Raw genomic sequence first — 21747 nt, 5'->3', positions numbered from 1 at the left:
CTTTGGGAGGCTGAGGTGGGCAGATCACGAGGTCAGGAGTTCAAGACCAACCTGGCCAATATGGTGAAACACTGTCTCTACTAAAAATACAAAAAAAAATTAGCCGGGCGTGGTGGTGCATGCCTGTAATCCCAGGTACTTGAGAGGCTGAGGCAGGAGAATCGCTTGAATCCAGGAGGCAGAGGTTGTGGTGAACCAAGATAGCATCATTGCACTCCAGCCTGGACAAGAGCGAAACTCCGTCTCAGAAAAAAAAAAAAAAAAAAAAAACCCTTGTACATCAAAGGACACTATCAACAGAGTGGAAAGACAACCAACATCAGAGAACATGTTTGTAAATAACATATCTGATAAGGGATTAATATTCATAATACATAAGGAACTCATAACTCAACAACAACAACACAAACCTAGCCCAATTTAATAATGGGCAAAAGGACTTGCATAGATATTTCTCCAAAGATGGCCAATAAGCACATGAAATGATGCTCAGCATCACTAATCATTAGGAAAATGCAAACCAAAATCATAATGAGATAGCACTTTACACCCATTAAGATAGGTATTAATTAAAAATATATATATCGGGAGTCTCTCTGAGCCTACTCTGCCCAAGAGGCTGCCAATGATTCAAAATAATAATAATAATAAAGACCAGTGCTGTGGATCACACCTGTAATCCCAGCACTTTGGGAAGCCAAGGTGAGAGGATCCCTTGATGCCAGGAGTTCAAGACCTAAAGATATCGCTACAAATAATTTATAAAATTAGCTAGGTGTGGGTCATGCACTGTGGCTCATGCCTGTAATCCCAGCACTTTGGGAGGCTGAGGCAAGTGGATCACTTGAGGTCATGAGTTTGAGACTAGCCTGGCTAACGTGGTGAAACCCCCATCTCTGCTAAAAATACAAAAATTAGCCAGGCATGGTGGCGGGCACCTGTAATCCCAGCTACTCAGGAGGCTGAGGCAGAAGAATTGCTTGATCCCAGGAGGCGGAGGTTGCAGTGAACTTAGATCGTGCCACTGCACTCCAATGATACTCCGTCACATAAAAATAAAATAAAATAAAATAAAATAAATCAACACAGCCCAGGTGTAGTGACTCATGCCTGTAATCCCAGCACTTTGGGAGGCTGAGGCAAGTGGATCACTTGAGGTCATGAGTTTGAGACTAGCCTGGCTAACGTGGTGAAACCCCCATCTCTGCTAAAAATACAAAAATTAGCCAGGCATGGTGGCGGGCACCTGTAATCCCAGCTACTCAGGAGGCTGAGGCAGAAGAATTGCTTGATCCCAGGAGGCGGAGGTTGCAGTGAACTTAGATCGTGCCACTGCACTCCAATGATACTCCGTCACATAAAAATAAAATAAAATAAAATAAAATAAATCAACACAGCCCAGGTGTAGTGACTCATGCCTGTAATCCCAGCACTTTGGGAGGCCAAGGTGGGTGAATCACTTGAGATCAGGAGTTCAAGACCAGCCCAGCCAACATGGTACCAAAATCTGTATTAGGGTTCTCTAGAGGGACAGAACTAATAGAACATATGTATGTATGAAAGGGAGTTTATTTTTATTTTATTTTATTTTTTGAGCTAGAGTCTTGCCCTGTTGCCCAGGCTGGAGTGCAGTGGAGCAACATAGGCTCACTGCAACCTCTACCTCCCAAGTTCAAGCAATTCTCCTACCTCAGCCCCCGAGTAACTGGGATTACAGGCACACGCCACCACATCTGGCTAAGTTTTGTATTTTTTTTAGTAGAGACAAGGTTTCACCATGGTGGCCAGGCTAGTCTCTAACTCCTGACCTTGTGATCTGCCTGCCTTGGCCTCCCAAAGTGCTGGGATTACAAGTGTGAGCCACCTCACCTAGCCAAAGGGAGTTTACTAAGGAGAATTGACTCACATGGTCACAAAGTGAAGTCCCTTGATAGACCATCTACAAGTTGAGGAGCAAGGAAGCCAATAGTGGGCTGGACGCAGTGGCTCATGCCTATAATCCCAACACTTTTGGAGGCCAAGGCGGGCGGATCACCTGAGGTCAGGATTTTGAGACCAACCTGACCAATATGATGAAACGCTGTCTCTACTAAAACAAACAAAAATTGGCAGGGCGTGGTGGCATGCCCCTGTAATCCCAGCTACTCAGGAGGCTGAGGCAGGACAATTGCTTGAACCTGGGGCAGAGGTTGCAGTGAGCCGAGATAGTGCCATCACATTCCAACCTGTGCAACAGGAGTGAAGCTCAGTCTCAAAAAAAAAAAAAGAAGGCCAGGCGCAGTGGCTCACACCTGTAATCCCAGGACTTTGGGAGGCCGAGACAGGTGGGTCACGAGGTCAGGCAATCCAGACCATCCTGGCTAACACGGTGAAACACCATCTGTACTAAAAATACAAAAAATTAGCCGGGCGTGTTGGCAGGCGCCTGTAGTCCCAGCTACTTGGAAAGCTGAGGCAGGAGAATGGCGTGAACCTGTGAGGTGGGGCTTGCAGTGAGCCAACATCACGCCACTGCACTCCAGCCTGGGCAACAGAGCGAGACTCCGTCTCAAAAAAAAAAAAAATAGTAGCTCAGTCGCTCAGAGTCCCAAAACCTCAAAAGTAAGGAAGCCGACAGTGCAGCCTTCAGTCTGTGGCCAAAGGCCCAAGAGCCCCTGGCAAACCACTGGCCTAAGTCCAAGAGTCCAAAAGCCAAAGAACTTGGAGTCTGATATTTGAGGGCAAGAAGCATCCCACAAGGGAGAAAGACGAAGCCTGGAAGGCTTAGCAAGTTAGCTCCCACCTTCTGTCTGCTTTATTCTAGCCGCGCTGGCAGCTGATTGGATGGTGCCCACCCAAATTGAGGGTGGTCCTGCCCCTCCAAGTCCACTGACTGAAATGTTAATCTTCTTTGCAAACACCCTCACAGACACACCCAGGAACAATATTTTGTATCCTTCAATCCAATCAAATTAATACATATTTTTTTGAGATGGAGTCTTGCTCTGTCGCCCAGGCTGCAATGCAGGAGTGCAGTGGTGTGATCCCAGCTCACAGCAACCTTTGCCTCCTGGGTTCAAGCGAGGCTCCCACCTCAGCCTCCCGAGTAGCTGATATTACAGGCGTGTGCCACTGCACCTGGATAATTTTTGTATTTTGAGTAGAGACAGGGTTTTACTGTGTTGGTCAGGCTGTTCTTGAACTCCTAACCTGCAGTGATCAGCCTGCCTTGGCCTCCCAAAGTGCTGGGATTACAGGCGTGAGCCACCAGGTCTGGTCTGATATGAAGGTAATAAATCTTACGTCATATGTTTGTTTTTTGAGACAGAGTCTTGCTCTGTCACCTAGGCTGGAGTGCAGTGGCGTGATCTCGGCTCACTGCAACCTCCGCTTCCTGCGTTCAAGCAATTCTCCTGCCTCAGCCTCCCAAGTAGCTGGGACTACAGGCACCCATTACCATGCCTGTGTATGTTTAGTAGAGATGGGGTTTCACTGTGTTAGCCAGGATGGTCTTGATCTCCTGACCTTATCTGTCCGCCTTGGCCTCCCAGAGTGCTGGGATTATAGGTGTGAGCCACCGCATCTGGCCTTTTTTTTTTTTGAGACAGAGTCTCACTCTGTTGCCCAGGTTGGAGTGCAGTGGCTGGATCTCAGCTCACTGCAAGCTCTGCCTCCTGGGTTTATGCCATTCTCCTGCCTCAGCCTCCCAAGTAGCTGGGACTACAGGCGCCTGCCACCTCGCCCAGCTAGTTTTTTGTATTTTTTAGTAGAGACGGGGTTTCACCGTATTAGCCAGGATGGTCTCAATCTCCTGACCTCGTGATCCGCCCATCTCGGCCTCCCAAAGTGTTGGGATTACAGGCGTGAGCCACTGCGCCCGGCTGCTTCTTTTTTTTTTTTTTTTTTTTTTTTTTTTTGAGATGGAGTTTTGCTGTTGTCAGCCAGACTGGAGTGCAGTGGCACGATCTCAGCTCACTGCAACTTCCACCTCCCAGGTTCAAGTGATTCTCCTGCCTCAGCCTCCCAAATAGCTGGGATTACAGGCACCTACCACCACGTCTGGCTAATGTTTTTGTATTTTTAGAAGACACGGAGTTTCACCATGTTGGCCAGGCTGGTCTCAAACTCCTGACCTCAGATGATCCACCTGCCTCAGCCTCCGAAAGTGCTGAGATTACAGGCGTGAGCCACCGTGCCCGGCCAATTTTTTTGTATTTTTAGTGGAGACGGGGTTTCACCATGCTGGCCAAGCTGGTCTCGAACTCCTGACCTCAGGTAATCTGCCCGTCTCGGCCTCCCAAAGTGCTGAGATTATAGGCATGAGCCATTGCCTAGGAGGCAATCTTTTTTTTTTTTTTTTTTTTTTTGAGACAGAGTCTCGCTCTGTCGCCCAGGCTGGAGTGCTGTGGCCGGATCTCAGCTCACTGCAAGCTCCGCCTCCCGGGTTTACGCCATTCTCCGGCCTCAGCCTCCCGAGTAGCTGGGACTACAGGCGCCCGCCACCTCGCCCGGCTAGATTTTTGTATTTTTTTTAGTAGAGACGGGGTTTCACCGTGTTAGCCGGGATGATCTCGATCTCCTGACCTCGTGATCCGCCCGTCTCGGCCTCCCAAAGTGCTGGGATTACAGGCTTGAGCCACCGCGCCCGGCCCTAGGAGGCAATCTTAACTTCCAGTTTAATGAAATCATTGTGCCTCCTGGTGGCAACGTTCCTCCCTCTAAAACTAAGACCTCCTTCTAAGACAGCAGAACATAATGCCGTGGGAACAGGAAGCAATAATTTTGCTAGTGCGTCACTAGGGGTAATGGTGAGTGGTGCCACTTCCACTTCCACCTCTTGATTCCTGGATGCTTGAATCCTGCCTATGGGAGAAACAGTACGAATCAGCATACCGTGTGCTGATTCAGAGCACACACAGCCTTCTGGAGAACTCTGCCCCAGCCCTGCAAAGTATTGTAACCTAGTTGGCATTGTAATTGTGACTTCAAAAGGCCATTCCGCTGTTCTATCAGTCCAGCTGCTTCAGGATGATGGGGAACATGGTAAGACAAGTGAATCCCATGAGCAAGAGCCCACTGTCGCACTTGTTTAGCTTGCAAGCGTGTGCCTTGGTCAGAGGCAATGCTGTGTGGAATACCATGATGGTGGATAAGGCATTCTATAAGTCCACGGATGATAGTCTTGGCAGAAGCATTGCATGCAAGACAGGCAAACCCATATCTAGAGTAAGTGTCTATTCCAGCGAGGACAAACCTCTGCCCTTTCCATGATGGAAGAGGTCCAACATAGTCAAACTGCCACCAAGTGGCTGGCTGATCACCTCAAGGAATGGTGCCATATCAAGGACTCAGTGCTGGTCTTTGCTGCTGGAAAATAGGGCACTCAGTTGCGGCCATAGCCAGGTCAGCCTTAGTGAGTGGAAGTCCATGTTGCTGAGCCCATTAGTAACCTCCATCACTGCCACCATGGCCACTTTGTTCATGGGCCCATTGGGCGATGACAGGGGTGGCTGGGGAAAGAGGCTGAGTGGTGTCCACAGAACAAGTTATCCTATCCAGTTGATTATTAAAATTCTCCTCTGTTGGCTGGGCGCGGTGGCTTAAGCCTGTAATTCCAGCATTTTGGGAGGCCAAGGTGGGCAGATCACAAGGTCAGGAGATTGAGACCATTCTGGTTAACACGGTGAAATCCTGTCGCTACTGAAAATATAAAAAAATTAGCTGGGCGTGGTGGCACGCACCTGTAGTCCCAGCTACTCGGGAGGCTGAGGCAAAAGAATCACTTAAACCTGGGAGGCAGAGGTTGCAGTGAGCCGAGATTGCGCCACTGCACTCCAGCCTGGCAACAGAGCAAGACTCCATCTCAAAAAAAAAAAAAAAAAAATCCTTTGCTGAGATCACCCTTTGGTAAGCATTCACATGGGATACAAATATCTTCACAGTTTTTGATCACTCAAAGAGGTGCATTCACATAGCTCTTTCCCAAATGCCTTTGTCACCAATTTTCCAGTCGTGCTTCTTCCAAGCCCCTGACCATCCAGCTAAAACATTGGCTACAGCCCATGAATCAGTATATAATTGCACATCTGGTCATTTCTCCCTCTAAGCAAAGAGCACAACCAGGTTCACTCCTCGAAGTTCTGCCCACTGGGAAGATTTCCCTTCACAGCTGTCCTTCAGGGATATGTCCTTCTTAGAAAGGGGCTGTAGTGCTGCAGCTGTTCACTTCCAGGCGGTGCCTGCATGTCATGCAGAGCTAGCTGTAAACCAGGCCCTAGTCTTCTCTTCCTCTGTTAGCTCATCAGGGGGAACTCCCATGAGGCTATTGGTGCAGGCTGGGGGAGAGAAGGCAGGGTGGCAGGAGTGGTGGCCATGGGCATTTGAGTTGCTTCCTCATGCAACTTACTTGTGCCTTCAGGACGTGCTCCAGCCCGATCACATATATACCACTTCCATTTGATGATGGAGTGCTGCTGTGCACACCCAACTTTATGGCTAGATGGGTCAGAAAGCACCCAGTTCATGAGGCAGTTCAGGTCGCATGGTGACTTGATGACCCATAGTCAAACGTTCAGTTTCTACTAAAGCCCAGTAACAGGCCAAGAGCTGTCTCTCAAAAGAAAAGTAGTTAGCTGAAGAAGACGGCAGGGCCTTGTTCCAAAATCCTAGAGGCCTCCACTGTGATTCACCTATGGGGGCCTGCCAAAGGCACCAAACAGCAACCCTATCTGTCACTGACACCTCAAGCACCATTGGATCTGCTGGGTCATACGGCCTAAATGGCAGAGCAGCTTGCAAAGCAGCCTGGACCTGTTGAAGAGCCTTCTCCTGTTTTGGACCTACTCAAAACTGGCAGCCTTTAGGGTCACTTGATACCAGAGCAACACACCCAAATGAGGAACGCGTTGCCCCCAAAATCCAAATAGGCCCAGTAGGCACTGTGCCTGTTTCTTGGTTGTAGGAGGGGCCAAGTGCAGCAATTTATCCTTCACCTTAGAAGGAATATCTTGACAGGCAAGGCCCCACACCACTGAACCCCTAGAAATTTCACTGAGGTAGAAGTTCCCTGAATTTTACTCAGATTTACTTCCCATTCCCTGGCATGCAAATGTCTCACCAAGTCCAGTGTGTTTGTTACATCTCTCTCACTGGATCTAATCAGCATAATGTCATTAATGTAATGGACCAGTGTGATACCTGATGGACGGAAAAGTGATCAAGATCTCTGCGAACAAGATTATGACACAAAGCTGGAGAGCTGATATACCCCTGAGGTAGGATAGTGAAAGTATATTGCCAGCCTTGCCAGCTGAAGGCGAATTGCCTCTGGTGGGCCTTATGGACAGGAATGGAGAAAAAGGCATTTGCCAAATCAGTACCTGCATAACAGGTACCAGGAGATGTGTTAATTCGCTCAAGCAATAAAGCTACATCTGGTACAGCAGCTGCAATTGGAGTCACCACTTGGTTAAGCTTACAAAAATCCACTGTCATTGTCCAAGATCCACCTGTCTTCTGCACAGGCCAAATAGGAGAGTTGAACGAGGATGTGGTGGGAACCACCACCTCTTTGTCTTTCAAGTCCTTTATGGTGTCATTAATCTCTGCAATCCCTCCAGGGATGCAATATTGTTTTGTTTTGTCTTGAGACGGTTTTGCTCTTGCTGCCCAGGCTGGAGTGCAGTGATGCAGTCTTGCCTCACTACAACCTCCGCCTCCCGGAATCAAGTGGTTCTCCTGCCTCAGCCTCCTGAGTAGCTGGGATTACAGGCACCTGCCACCACACCTGGCTAATTTTTTGTATTTTTAGTAGAGATGAAGTTTCATCACATTGACCAGGCTGGTCTTGAACTCCTGACCTCAGATGATCCGCCCGCCTCAGCCGCCCAAAGTGCTGGGATTACGGGTGTGAACCACTGTGCCTGGCCCAATATTGTTTTTTTATTTACTATTTTTCCAGGCAGAGGCAGCTCTAATGGCTTCCATTTGGCCTTTCCCACCACAGTAGCCCTCACCCTACTGCTCAGGGAGCCACTGTGGGGATTCTGCCAGCTACTAAGTATGTCTATGCCAATTATGCATTCTGGCACTGGGGAAATGACCACAGGATGAGTACAGGGACCCATTGGACCTACTGTAAGTTGGACCTGAGCTAAAACTCCAGTAATTACCTGATCTCCATAAGTCCCTACTATAACTGGAGGACCACAATGATGTTTTGGGTCCCCTAGAATCAATGTCAGCTAAGAGCCAGTGTCCAGTACTCCCCGAAGGTCTAATTATTCCCCTTTCCCTAATGCACAGTTACCCTAGCCCAGAGGTCTCCTTGGGGAAAGATGGGAGAAAAAGTAACAGTATAAATTGTCCATAGTGTAGTGGGGTCCTTCCTCAATGGGACCTGGCCTCCCCTTCATTCAAGCAGTTCTGGGTCTGTAAGCTGGCTCAAGTCTGGAAATTGCTTGAGAGACCACGACGCTCTATTTCTTTTTGAGACAGAATTTCGCTCTTGTTGCCCAGGCTGGAGGGCAAAGGCACAATCTCAGGCTCACCGAAACCTCTGCCTCCCAGGTTCAAGCAATTCTCCTGCCTCAGCCTCCCAGGTAGCTGGGATTACAGGCATGTGCCACCACGCCTGGCTAATTTTGTATTTTTAGGAGGGATGGAGTTTCTACATGTTGGTCAGGCTGATTTCGAACTCCCAACCTCAGGTGATCCGCCTGCCTTGGCCTCCCAAAGTGCTGAGATTACAGGCAAGAGCCACCACACCTGGCCGATTCTCTGTTTTACAATTCAAATTAGTCTTTTGTCCACTCAACCTGGAAGTTTTCTATTTATACAAATTAAGTAAGAATGCAGTAAGTGCTGGGCATGGTGGCTCACACCTGTAATCTCAGCACTTTGAGAGGCCAAGGCAGCAGATCACATGAGGTCAGGAGTTTGAAACCAGCCTGGCAACATGGCAAAACGCTGTCTCTACTAAAAATAAAAAAAATTGGGCCAGGGACAGTGGCTCATGCCTGTAATCCCAGCACCTTGGGAGGTCGAGGCAGGTGGATCACCTGAGGTCAGGAGTTTGAGACCAACCTGACCAACATGGCGAAACCTTGTCTCTACTAAAAATACAAAAATTAGCCAGGCAGGCTGGCAATTTTTCATTGGCTCATGCCTATAACCCCAGCATCTTGGGAGGCCGAGGCAGGTGGATCACCTGAGGTCAGGAGTTCGAGACCAGCCTGGCCGATATGGTGAAACTCTGTCTCTACTAAAAACTCAAAAAATTACCCAGGCATGGTGGCGGGTGCCTATAATCCCAGCTATTTGGGAGGCTAAGGCAGGAGAATCGCTTGAACCTGGGCGGTGTAGGTTGTAGTGAGCCAAGATTGTGCCATTGTACTCCAGCCTGGGTGACAAGAGTGAAACTCCATCTAAAAAAAAAAAAAAAAAAATTGGGCTGGGCGCAGTGGCTCATGCCTGTAATCACAGCACTTTGCGGGGCTGAGGCAGGTGAATCACTTGAGGCCAGGAATTCGAGACCAGCCTGGACAACATGGTAAAATCCCGTCTGTGCTAAAAATACAAAAACTAGCTGGACATGGTGTCATGGGCCTGTAGTCCCAGCTACTCGGGAGGCTGAGGCAGGAAAATTGCTTGAACCTGGGAGGCAGAGGTTTCAGTGAGCCAAGATTGCACCACTGCACTCCAGCCTGAGCGACAGAGCAAGCCTCCCTATCAAAACATAAGAAAAAAAATATTAACTGGACATGGTGGCACATGCCTGTAATCCCAGCTACTTGGGAGGCTGAGGAGGGAGAATCACTTGAACCCGGAAGCGGGAGGTTGCAGTAACCTGAGATCACGCCACTGCACTCCAACCTGGGCAACAGAGCAAGACTCTGTCTCAAAGAAAAAAAAAAAAAGAGTTCAGTAGGCTTTCTATCAATGAGTCAGACTATTCCAATTGCTGCTTTGCCTCTGCTGTCCATTACAGTAACTATGTCTGCTTTGCCTTTGATGGTTGAGTGTTGCCACTTGGCTCCTGCCACCTCAGGATTTAATTATTCCCACTGCGTTTAAGTTTTCCAGTTGAGTGAGTGTAGTTCCCACCGTACAATCTGGCATATGGAGAGGAGCAATCACAGAGCTCTTCAAGGACACGGGTGCTCCCTTCACAAATCTGTTCCACAAGGTTATACCCTATGGTGAAGGATCTGTCTTCTGGACCCTTCCATTAGGGATGAGCAGGTCTAAAGTAACTAATCCACTCTAGTGTTCCAACTTCCCTAAGCCTTTGGATCCCTTCCTCTACATTAAACCAACAGAGATTGGAATGCTACTAAAAATACAAAAAGGCAGGCTTGATGATGTGCGCCTGTAATTCCAGCTACTAGGGAGGCTGAGGCACGAGAATCTCTTGAACCTGGGAGGCAGAGGCTGCAGTGAGTGGAGGTCACATCACTGCACTCCAGCCTGGGCGACAGAATGAAGACCCTCTCAAAACAAACAAACAAAAACAAACAAACAAAGCCGGGCGCGGTGGCTCAAGCCTGTAATCCCAGCACTTTGGGAGGCCGAGAAGGGCGGATCACGAGGTCAGGAGATCGACACCATCTGGCTAACACCGTGAAACCCCGTCTCTACTAAAAATACAAAAAACTAGCCGGGCGAGGTGGCGGGCGCCTGTAGTCCCAGCTACTTGGGAGGCTGAGGCAGGAGAATGGCGTAAGCCCGGGAGGCGGAGCTTGCAGTGAGCTGAGATCCGGCCACTGCACTCCAGCCTGGGCGATAGAGCGAGACTCCGTCCCAAAAATAAAAAAAAAAAAAAATAAAAAATAAATTTAAAAGGCCGGCGCGGTGGCTCAAGCCTGTAATCCAGCACTTTGGGAGGCTGAGACGGGCGGATCACAAGTTCAGGAGATCGAGACCATCCTGGCTAACACGGTGAGACCCCGTCTCTATTAAAAATATAAAAAACTAGCCGGGCGAGGTGGCGGCGCCTGTAGTCCCAGCTACTCGGGAGGCTGAGGCAGGAGAATGGCGTGAACCCGGGAGGCGGAGCTTGCAGTGAGCTGAGATCCGGCCACTGCACTCCAGCCTGGGTGACAGAGCGAGACTCCGTCTCAAAAAAACAAAACAAACAAAACAAAACAAAACAAAACAAACAAACAAAGCCGGGCGCGGTGGCTCAAGCCTGTAATCCCAGCACTTTGGGAGGCCGAGAAGGGCGGATCACGAGGTCAGGAGATCGACACCATCCTGGCTAACACCGTGAAACCCCGTCTCTACTAAAAAATACAAAAAACTAGCCGGGCGAGGTGGCGGGCGCCTGTAGTCCCAGCTACTTGGGAGGCTGAGGCAGGAGAATGGCGTAAGCCCGGGAGGCGGAGCTTGCAGTGAGCTGAGATCCGGCCACTGCACTCCAGCCTGGGCGATAGAGCGAGACTCCGTCCCAAAAATAAAAAAAATAAAAAATAAAAAATAAATTTAAAAGGCCGGGCGCGGTGGCTCAAGCCTGTAATCCCAGCACTTTGGGAGGCTGAGACGGGCGGATCACAAGTTCAGGAGATCGAGACCATCCTGGCTAACACGGTGAGACCCCGTCTCTATTAAAAATATAAAAAACTAGCCGGGCGAGGTGGCGGCGCCTGTAGTCCCAGCTACTCGGGAGGCTGAGGCAGGAGAATGGCGTGAACCCGGGAGGCGGAGCTTGCAGTGAGCTGAGATCCGGCCACTGCACTCCAGCCTGGGTGACAGAGCGAGACTCCGTCTCAAAAAAACAAAACAAAACAAAACAAAACAAAACAAAAAAACAAAAAAAGCCGAGCATGGTGGTTGATGCCTGCAATCCCTGCACTTTGGGAGGCCGAGGTGGGTGGATCACCTGAGGTCAGGAGTTCGAGACGAGCCTGGCCAACATGAGGATACCCTGAATCTACTAAAAATACAAAAAATTAGCTGGGCATGGTGGTGCATGCCTGTAACTCAGCTACTCAGGAGACTGAGGCAGAAGAATCATTTGATTCCGCTAGGAGGCGGAGGTTGTAGGTGAGCCGAGATTGCGCCACTGCATTCTAGCCTCGGAAACAAGAGGAAAACTCCGTCTCAAAAATAAACAAACAGGCCGGGCGCGGTGGCTCAAGCCTGTAATCCCAGCACTTTGGGAGGCCGAGACGGGAGGATCACGAGGTCAGGAGATCGAGACCATCCTGGCTAACACGGTGAAACCCCGTCTCTACTAAAAATTACAAAAAACTAGCCGGGTGAGGTGGCGGGCGCCTGTAGTCCCAGCTACTCGGGAGGCTGAGGCAGGAGAATGGCGTAAACCCGGGAGGCGGAGCTTGCAGTGAGCTGAGATCCGGCCACTGCACTCCAGCCTGGGCGACAGAGCGAGACTCCGTCTCAAAAAAAAAAATAAATAAATAAATAAAAAATAAAAAATAACAAACAAACAAACAAACAAACACAGAATAAACATGTGATCCAGGCCGGGTGCGGTGGCTCAAGCCTGTAATCCCAGCACTTTGGGAGGCCGAGACGGGTAGATCACGAGGTCAGGAGATCGAGACTATCCTGGCTAACACGGTGAAACCCCGTCTCTACTAAAAAATACAAAAAACTAGCCGGGCGTGGTGGCGGGCGCCTGTAGTCCCAGCTACTTGGGAGGCTGAGGCAGGAGAATGGTGTGAACCCGGGAGGCGGAGCTTGCAGTGAGCTGAAGTGAGCTGAGATCCAGCCACTGCACTCCAGCCCGGGCGGCAGAGCGAGACTCCATCTCAAAAAAAAAAAAAAAAAAAAAGAATAAACATGTGATCCAGCAATTCCTCTTCGGGGTATAGACCCAAAAGAATTGAAACCAGGAACTTGAACAGATATTTGTACACCCACGTTGATAGCATCATAGCAGCATTACTCACAATAGCCAAAAAGTAGAAACGATTCAAATGTCCATCAAAGGATAAATGGATAAACCAAATGAATGGATGTCTATACGGTGGAATTATTATTTGGTCATAAAAAGGAATGAAGTACTGAAACATGCTATAGTATGAATGAACTTTAAACACATTATCAAGTGAAATAAACCGGACTCAAAAGGACAAATATTGTACAATACTACTTATATGAGGCACTTAGCATAGTCAAATTCTGGCTAGGCATGGTGGCTCACACCTGGAATCCTAGCACTCTGGGAGGCCGAGGTGGGCGGATCACTTGAGGTCACAAGTTTGAGACCAGCCTGGACAACATGGTGAAATCCCGCCTCTACTAAAAATACAAAAATTTGCTGAGTGTGGTGGCGCACGCCAGTAGTCCTACTACTCTGGAGTAGCTACTCTGGAGGCTGAAATGGGAGAACTGCTGGAACCCAGGAGGCGGAGGTTGCAGTGGGCCAAGATTGCACCACTGCACTCTAGCCTGGGTGACAGAGAGAGACTTTGTCTCAAAAAAAATCTTAAAATGGTAAACTTTATGTAATGTCTATTTTATCACAATAAAAAATTAAAAGTTAATTTAAAATGAAATAGTTTAAAAGGAAAGACATTGGAGAGTAAGATTTTGAATGTGCCTGTGATATCCCTGGCACTGAGCTGGGAGGTGGTCACTGGTTCAGGGAGCTTACATGCTAATAAGCCAACAGTGTGCATGCCAGTGTCCACACCATGCCTGGTAGAGCAGAAGTGCTCATAAATGTAGTTATTATTTGATAACCCTCAGTTCAATTTTGAAAGTAAGCAGGATTCCAAATTAACCCACGTTGGAGAAGTCTTATGACACGATGGTGACATTCTGTGTCCCAGTAAAGAATCTGTTTTTGTTTGGGCTCGGTAGCTTACACCTGTAATCCCAGGACTTTGGGAGGCCGAGGCAGGTGGATCACCTGAGGTTAGGAGTTCGAGACCAGCTTGGACAACATGGTGAAACCCCGTCTCTACTAAAAATACAGAAATTAGCTGGGTGTGGTGGTGAGGGCCTGTAGTCCCAGCTATCCAAGAGGCTGAGGCAGGAGAATCGATTGAACCCAGGAGATGGAGGTTGCAGTGGGCCAAGATGGTGCCACTGCACTCCAGCCTGGGTGACAGAGTGAGACTCTGTCTCAGAAAAAACAAAAATAATCTTTTTCAGGCCAGGTGTGGTGGCTCACGCCTATAATCCCAGCACTTTGGGAGGCTGAGGCGGGTGGATCGCTTGAGGCCAGGAGTTCAAGACCAGCCTGGCCAACACAGTGAAACCCCATCTTTACTAGCTGGGCATGGTGCTGTGTGCCTGTAGTCCCAGCTACTCGGGAGTCTGAGGCAGGAGAATCGTTTGAACCCGGGAGGCGGAGGTTGCAATGAGCAGAGATCATGCCATTGCACTCTAGCTTGGGCAAAAGTGAGACTTTGTCTCAAAAAAAAAAATTGGCCGGGAGCGGTGGCTCAAGCCTGTAATCCCAGCACTTTAGGAGGCCAAAACGGGCGGATCACGAGGTCAAGAGAGCGAGACCATCCTGGCTAACACCGTGAAATCCCGTCTCGACTAAAAAATACAAAAAAACTAGCTGGGCGAGGTGGTGGGCACCTGTAGTCCCAGCTACTCGGGAGGCTGAGGCAGGAGAATGGCGTCCGGGAGGTGGAGCTTGCAGTGAGCTGAGATCCGGCCACTGCACTCCAGCCTGGGCAACAGAGCGAGCCTCCGTCTCAAAAAAAAAAAAAAAAAATCTGTTTCTTTCTTTTTTGTACAGAACAATAGGAACATACCAGCACAAAATCTTCTTGTAAATTCCTCAAATTGTTGTACTGATCAATGTGTAACCTTTGGGACACTAAATAGGACGCTGATTTTTTTTTTTTTTTGAGGCGGAGTCTCGCTGTCTCCCAGGCTGGAGTCCAGTGACCGGATCTCGACTCACTGCAAGCTCCGCCTCCCGGGTTTACGCCATTCTCCTGCCTCAGCCTCCCCAGTAGCTGGGACTACAGGCGCCGTCACCACGCCCGGCTAGTTTTTTGTATTTTTTAGTAGAGACGGGGTTTCACCGTGTTAGCTAGGATGGTCTTGATCTTGTGACCTCGTGATCCGCCCGTCTCGGCCTCCCAAAGTGCTGGGATTACAGGCTTGAGCCACCGCGCCTGGCGATTTTTTTTTTTAAGATTAACTGAAGTGCACCTGTAGTCCTAGCTACTCTGGAGGCTGAGGTTGGAGGATCCCTTGAGCCTAGGAGTTCCAGGCTACAGTGAGTTATGATTGCACCATTGTACTCTACCCTGAGCAGTGAAGTGAGACCCTGTCTCTAAAAAAAAAAAGAAAAAAAGCCAGGCGTGGTGGCTCATGCCTGTAATCCCAGCACTTTGGGAGGCCAAGGTGGATGGATCACGAGGTCAGGAGATCAAAACCATCTTGGCTAACATGATGAAACTCTTGTCTATACTAAAAATACAAAAAATTAGCCGGGCATGGTGGCATGCACCTGTAGTCCCAGCTACTTGGGAGGCTGAGGCAGGAGAATCGCTTGAAACTGGGAGGCGGAGGTTGCAGTGAGCCGAGATCGCGCCATTGCACTCCAGCCTGGGCGACAGAAAGAGACTCTATGTCAAAAAAAAAAAAAAAAAAAAAGGCTGGGCACAGTGGCGCATGCCTGTAATCCCAGCACTTTGGGAGGCCAAGGCAGGCGGATCACCTGAGGTCGGGAGTTTGAGACCTGCCTGACCAACATGGAGAAACCCCGTCTCTACTAAATATACAAAATTAGCCGGGCATGGTGGTGCATGCCTGTGATCCCAGCTACTCAGGAGGCTAAGGCAAGAGAATCACTTGAACCTGGGAGGCAGAAGTTTTGGTGAGCAGAGATTGTGCCAGTGCACTCCAGCCTGGGTGACAGAGGGAGACTCCGTCTTAAAAAACAAAAAACAAACAAACAAAAACCAATAACAACAACAAAAAAACCTTTCCTGTAAAAACTTTTGTCCTTAGGACAAACTCAGGAACATACCCAACTCTGTTGGTGTGTCTTCCCGGGTCAGTTCTCACATTTGCCTTCCAATAAGCCTTTATCAAATTATTTCTGTCTCATCAGCCTTAATTTTAGTTGCATAATGGTCACCATCACAGATAGGTAGACTGAGGCCCAGAGAGAGCCTTAACAAAGTAATGAAGGTCCTATGACAAGGGAGGCAGCACCGACTGGGCTCCGAGTTCTGTAAGGTGAGTGGCTGGTGTCAGTGGAAGGTTTTTTTGTTGTTGTTGTTGTTGTTTTGAGACAGAGTCACGTAAGCCAGAGTACAGTGGCCTGATCACGGCTCACTGCAGCCTTGAACTCCTGGACTCAAGCCATCCACCCGCCTTGGCCTCCCAAAGTGCTGGAATTACAGTCATGAGCCACCACAACTGGCCTTGCCTTTTGCTTTGGTTGCGGTGGTGGACCCTGGGTGAGGGTAGGGTTGCGGTGGGGTGGTGGAGGAGGTGACACACCTGACTGCTGCATCTAGATTCATCCTAGTCTTTTTTTTTTTTTTTCGCACCAACTGGCAGAATTTCCTCTCTTTCTTTCTCTCCCTCCTTTTCTGATTCACTCTCCATCTGTTAGTGGCTTCTGGCTTCTGAGAATGTGGATGCAGAAGGGTGGGGTAAGCTGTGGGGGGTGGGGAAGTAGATACAAAAATACAAGCAGTCCTTAATAGGCTTTTAAATATTTTTTTGAGTGCTCTCTAGGTACCAAGCAATGTTCTAGGAGCTGGGGGACTCCTACTATGAATAAAATCGACTTTGTCCCGGCTCTCACAGAGGTTCCATTGCAGGGTATATATGTATGGAGGGGAGGGGAGGGGAGGGGACTGTGGATACAGACAGGGGCAAGATATGTCAGGAATGGGTAAGGGCTATAAAGGAGGTAGGAGTGTCTGGGGAGAAGGCACAACTTGAGACAAGGAGAACAGGGAAGACCAGGCTGAGGAGCTGGGACCTGGGAGATGCAAAGGAGGCAGCTGAAGATCCAGAGGAAGAGGGTGCCCGGCCTGGCGAAACAGTACGGGGAAAGGCTGTGAAATCCATGTGCTGGAGGAACTTTAGGAAGGCCAGTGTGGCTGGACTAGAGAGACAGAAAGAAGGCAAGTCAAGGTCAGGCGTGGTGGCTCACATCTGTAATCCCGGCACTTTGGGAGGCTGAGGTGGAGTTTGAGACCAGTCTGGCCAACGTGGTGAAACCCCATCTCTACTAAAAATACAAAAATTAGCCAGGTGTGGTGGTACGTGCCGGTAGTCCCAGCTACTTGGGAGAATGAGGTGGGAGAATCACTTTAACTTTGGAGGCAGAAATTGCAGTGAGCCGAGATTGTGCCACTGCACTCCAGCCTGGGCGACAGAGTAAGTCTCTGTCTCAAAAAAAAAAAAAAAAAGGCTGGGTGCGGTGGCTCAAGCTTGTAATCCCAGCACTTTGGGAGGCCAAGACAGGCGGATCACAAGGTCAGGAGATCGAGACCATCCTGGCTAACACGGTGAAACCCCGTCTCTACTAAAAAATACAAAAAACTAGCCGGGCGAGGTGGCGGGTGGCTGTAGTCCTAGCTACTTGGGAGGCTGAGGCAGGAGAATGGCGTGAACCCGGGAGGCAGAGCTTGCAGTGAGCTGAGATCCGGCCACTGCACTCCAGCCTGGGCAACAGAGCGAGACTCCGTCTCAAAAAAAATAAAATAAAATAAAGGAAGTCAAGAGGTCAAGAGAGGATCCCAGTGCCAGGTCCTATACACCATGATGGGGAGTTCACTAGCAAATTTTTTTAAAGGGGGTAGGAGGCCACTAGAAGAATTAAGAATGAAGATTCAAAGGCAGCAAGACAGGAAGCAGGGAGACCAATTAGGAGGCCCTGGCTGTGACAGAGGCAGATGATGATGATCTAGACCAGCAGCGGTTAGAGAAGAGGTGATATTCTAGGGATCTTTGGGAGGTGACTGAGAGATGAGGGCAACATTCCCTGAGGTGGGGGACACCGGGACAGAAGCAGGTTTGCTGATGACATCTAAGGGGGACGAGGAAAGAAACGAATTCAGCTGTGGGCATGTAGAGTATGGAGAGTCAGTGGACAGCCAGAGACACTGTTCCAGGCCGGAGGAGAGACCACATGATGCTTGAAGTTTTTGTCTTTCAAAAATTCAGTTGCCAGGAGTGGTGGCTCACGCCTGTAATCCCAGCACTTTGGGAGGCTGAGGCGGGTGGAACACCTGAGGTTAGGAGTTTGAGACCAGCCCGGCCAACACAGTGAAACGACGTCGCTGCTAAAAATACAAAAATTAGCCAGATGTGGTGGCGGGGACCTGTAATCCCAGTTACTTGGGGGGCCAAGGCAGGAGAATTGCTTGAACTCGGGAGGCAGAGGTTGCAGTGAGCCAAGATGGCACCATTGCACTCCAGCCTGAGTGACAAGAGTCAGACTCCGTCTCAAAAAAAAAAAAAAAAAAAAAATTCAGTTATAGGCCAGGAACGGTGGCTCATGCCTGTAATCCCAGCACTTTGGGAGACCAAGGCAGATGGGTCACCTAACGTCATGAGTTTGGGGCCAGCCTGGCCAACATAGTGAAACCCCATCTCTACTAAAAATACAAAAATTAGTCAGGCATGGCAGCGCATGCCTGTAATCCTCCCTACTCAGGAGGCTGAGGCAGGAGAATCCCTTGAACTTAGAAGGTAGAGGTTGCAGTGAGCTGAGATTGTGGGGCCACTGCACTCCAGCCTGGCAACAGAGCGAAACTCCATCTCAAAAAAGAAAAATCATTTATCATCCAGGCATGGTGGCCCACGACTGTAATCCCAGCACTTTGGGAGGCCGAGGTGGGTGGATCACCTGAGCTCAGGAATTTGAGACCAGCCCTGGTAACATGGTGAAACCCCAGCTCTATGAAAAATACAAAAAGTAGGGCGTGGTTGCGCAAGCCTATAGTCCCAGCTACTCGGGAGGTCAAGGTTGGAGGATCACTTGTGCCCAGGAGAAGACTCTATCCCCCAAAATAACTAAATAAAAATAAATGGCCAGGCACAGTGGCTCACACCTGTAATGCCAGAACTTTGGGAGGCTGAGGCAGGCGGATCATGAGGTCGAGAGATTGAGACGATCCTGGCCAACACAGTGAAACCCCGTCTCTACTAAAAATACAAAAAATTAACCAGGCATGGTGGCACACGCCTGTAGTCCCAGCTACTCGGGAGGCTGAGGCAGGAGAATCGCTTGAATCTGGGAGACGGAGGTTACAGTGAGCCGAGATTGCACCACTGCACTCCAGCCTTGCGACAGACTGAGACTCCGTCTCCAAAAATAAAAATAAATAAATAAATACATAAACGATTATGGTTGCTCACACCTGTAATCCCAGCACTTTGGGAGGTCAAGGCAGGAGGATTGCTTGAGCCCAGGAGTTAGAGACCAGTGTGGGCAACATGGTAAAACCCCATTTCTACTAAAAATATAAAAATTAGCCAGGCATGGTGGTTCCTGCTTGTGGTTGCAGCTACTCCGGGGGCTGAGGCAGGAAGATTGCTTGAGCACAGGAGGCTGGGGCTGCAGAGAGCCGAGATCCCACCACTGCACTCAACCTGGGAGATCAAGCGAGGCCTGTCTCAAAAAAAAAAAAAAAAAAAAGAAAGAAAGAGAAAAGAAATAAATCTACTTAGTAGGGTTGCTGTGAGGATTATACGAGACAGAAACATCTTCACCAAGCCATAGACCATAGAAAGGTCTTTTTGTCTGTTTTTTGAGACAGAGTCTCACTCTGTTGCCCAGGCTGGAGTGCAATGGCCTGATCTCGGCTCACTGCAACCTCCGCCTCCCGGATTCAAGTGATTCTCCAGCCTCAGCCTCCTGAGTAGATGGGACTAGAGGCGCATTCCACCACGCCCAGCTAATTTCTGTATTTTTAGTAGAGACGGGGTTTCACCATGTTACCCAGGCTGGTCTCTAACTTCTGGTCTCAAGTGATCCGCCTGCCTTGGCTTCCGAAAGTGCTGGGGTTACAGGCGTGAGCCACCACATCTGGCCATAGAAAGGTCTTACTACGGCTGGGCGCGGTGGCTCACGCCTGTAATCCCAGCACTTTGGGAGGCCTAGGCGGGTGGATCACGAGGTCAGATATGGAGACCATCCTGGCCAACATGGTGAAATCCTGTCTTTACTAAAATACAAAAAAAAAAAAAAAAAAAAAAAACAGCCGGGCGTGGTGTCGCGCGCCTCTAGTGCCAGCTATTCGGGAGGCTGGGGCCAGAGAATTACTTGAACCTAGGAGGCGGAAGTTCCAGTGATCCGAGATCACGCCACTGCACTCCAGCCTGGCCAAAGAACGAGACTCCTTCTCAAAAAAAAAAAAAGAAAAAAAGAAAGGTCTTAATACTTGTTAATTACTATTACTGACCCCAGGAACTCTCTGAAGCACTTTTCATGCAGGTATCACTTTTTAGCACTCACATTATGTTTTATCGGAAACAGAGGTTTAGAGCTGTCAAGGAATTCCTCCAGAGTCGTTTACACTTCCAGCAGGGGAGTCAAGACTTCAACGCAGAAACTCACAAGCAGGAAAAACTTGGCAAACAGGCATGGGTCAGACAATGCTTAGGGCTTGCTCAAGGACTCGTGACCAGTTACCGATCTATGCAGATCTTCTGATTGCAAATTGATAGCTGGATTGTAACTTGAAGGGTCTGATAAGATGTAAATTTCATAAAATAGGATTTGGGGAGGTAAATGGCGTAGAGTCCTCCAGAGGAGTCGAGAGAGCTAGCTTGGCCCTCAATTGTGGTTGAAGTGATTCTTTCATTTAGGGCTTATTTTCCTCATCTATGGGTGCGGGAAGGAGAGTTACTAGGGTCTCTAACGACCTCTCCAACACCGATTTTCAAGGGCGGAAGAATCCTGCTTAGGTAAGGCCCAAATCCCTTGGCTAAGGTTAATCCTCGGTGGGGCCGGCAATAGGGACGCGTCCCCTTTAAGGCGCCAGCTCGCCGGCGGCGGCGGCCGGAAGTGTTGAAGCCCGGCCTGGCGGCGGCGGTGGCGGTAGCTGCCGTGGCGGCCTCTGCGCATGCTCCGTCGCCCGCCCGCCCTGGCCGCTCGCCGCCCGCCCGCCCGACGGAGACGGTGAGGAGGGGGAGGGGTGGGCGCGCGGGCGCGGGCGCGGGGTGGGGTGGGGGCGGGGGGGCGGGCGCGGGGGCCGCGCGGCGGCCGGCGAGGGCGGGCGGGCGCGCAGGGGGCGGGGGGCTGCTGCCTCCGCGGGCGCCTCCCCACGCCCTGTGCGTGCCGCCGCCGCCGCCGGGGAGCGAGCGGACGTCGCGGCGCCGCGGGGGGGTGGGGGGACGCTGCCGCTGGGTCCGCCCGAGCAGCCGGGCCGCCCCCAGCGCAGCCGGCCGCGTCGCCGGGGCTCGGGCCCCAGGCCGGGGCGGCGGGAACCGGCGAGTCCACCACTTGGGGGGCCCCGGCGCCCCCGGACCGAGGGGCCCGGAAGTACTAGGCTGAGGGGCCAGGAGGGGCCGAAGTGACTCCGGACTGAGAGGCCCGGGCCCCAGGACCCCGTCGAGGGGTCTGGGGAGCCTGGGGTATCCCCAGAGGCGGGGTCCGGGGAGCACCGGGCCCTTGGATGAGGAGCTGGTTGGAGGCCTGGGTCCCGCCCAGTGGGATGGGGACGATAGGTGCTGGAAGCCCGGATGCCCGCCTGGGAGGAGACCCTCTGGGAGCCTTGGCGGGGGAACAACAGTACAGAGTGGGTTCTTCTGAGGAAAGCAGAGTCCAACTTCTCCCGAGGGGCGCGGCAGAGGCCTCGGCCA

General features: G+C 50.3%; 1 protein-coding gene across 4 annotated transcripts in view; it reads left to right on the top strand.

The window, feature by feature from the left end:
- Positions 1-20931: 20931 nt before the first annotated feature.
- The window catches only part of GMEB1 (glucocorticoid modulatory element binding protein 1), a 47876-nt gene continuing 47060 nt past the window's right edge, over positions 20932-21747 (top strand). For 2 of the 4 annotated variants that reach the window (XM_033227482.1, XM_033227478.1), the window contains exon 1: positions 20932-21064. The gene's annotated coding sequence lies outside the window, so the exon portion shown is untranslated. The remainder of the gene's footprint in view (positions 21065-21747) is intronic. The other 2 variants (XM_033227481.1, XM_033227480.1) reach the window with 2 other exon arrangements.

This window comes from Trachypithecus francoisi, unplaced genomic scaffold (assembly GCF_009764315.1).
Source record: "Trachypithecus francoisi isolate TF-2019V2 unplaced genomic scaffold, Tfra_2.0 Lachesis_group12, whole genome shotgun sequence".
NCBI classification, from domain to species: Eukaryota; Metazoa; Chordata; class Mammalia; order Primates; family Cercopithecidae; genus Trachypithecus; species Trachypithecus francoisi.
This window is presented reverse-complemented; position numbering and strand designations above follow the sequence as displayed.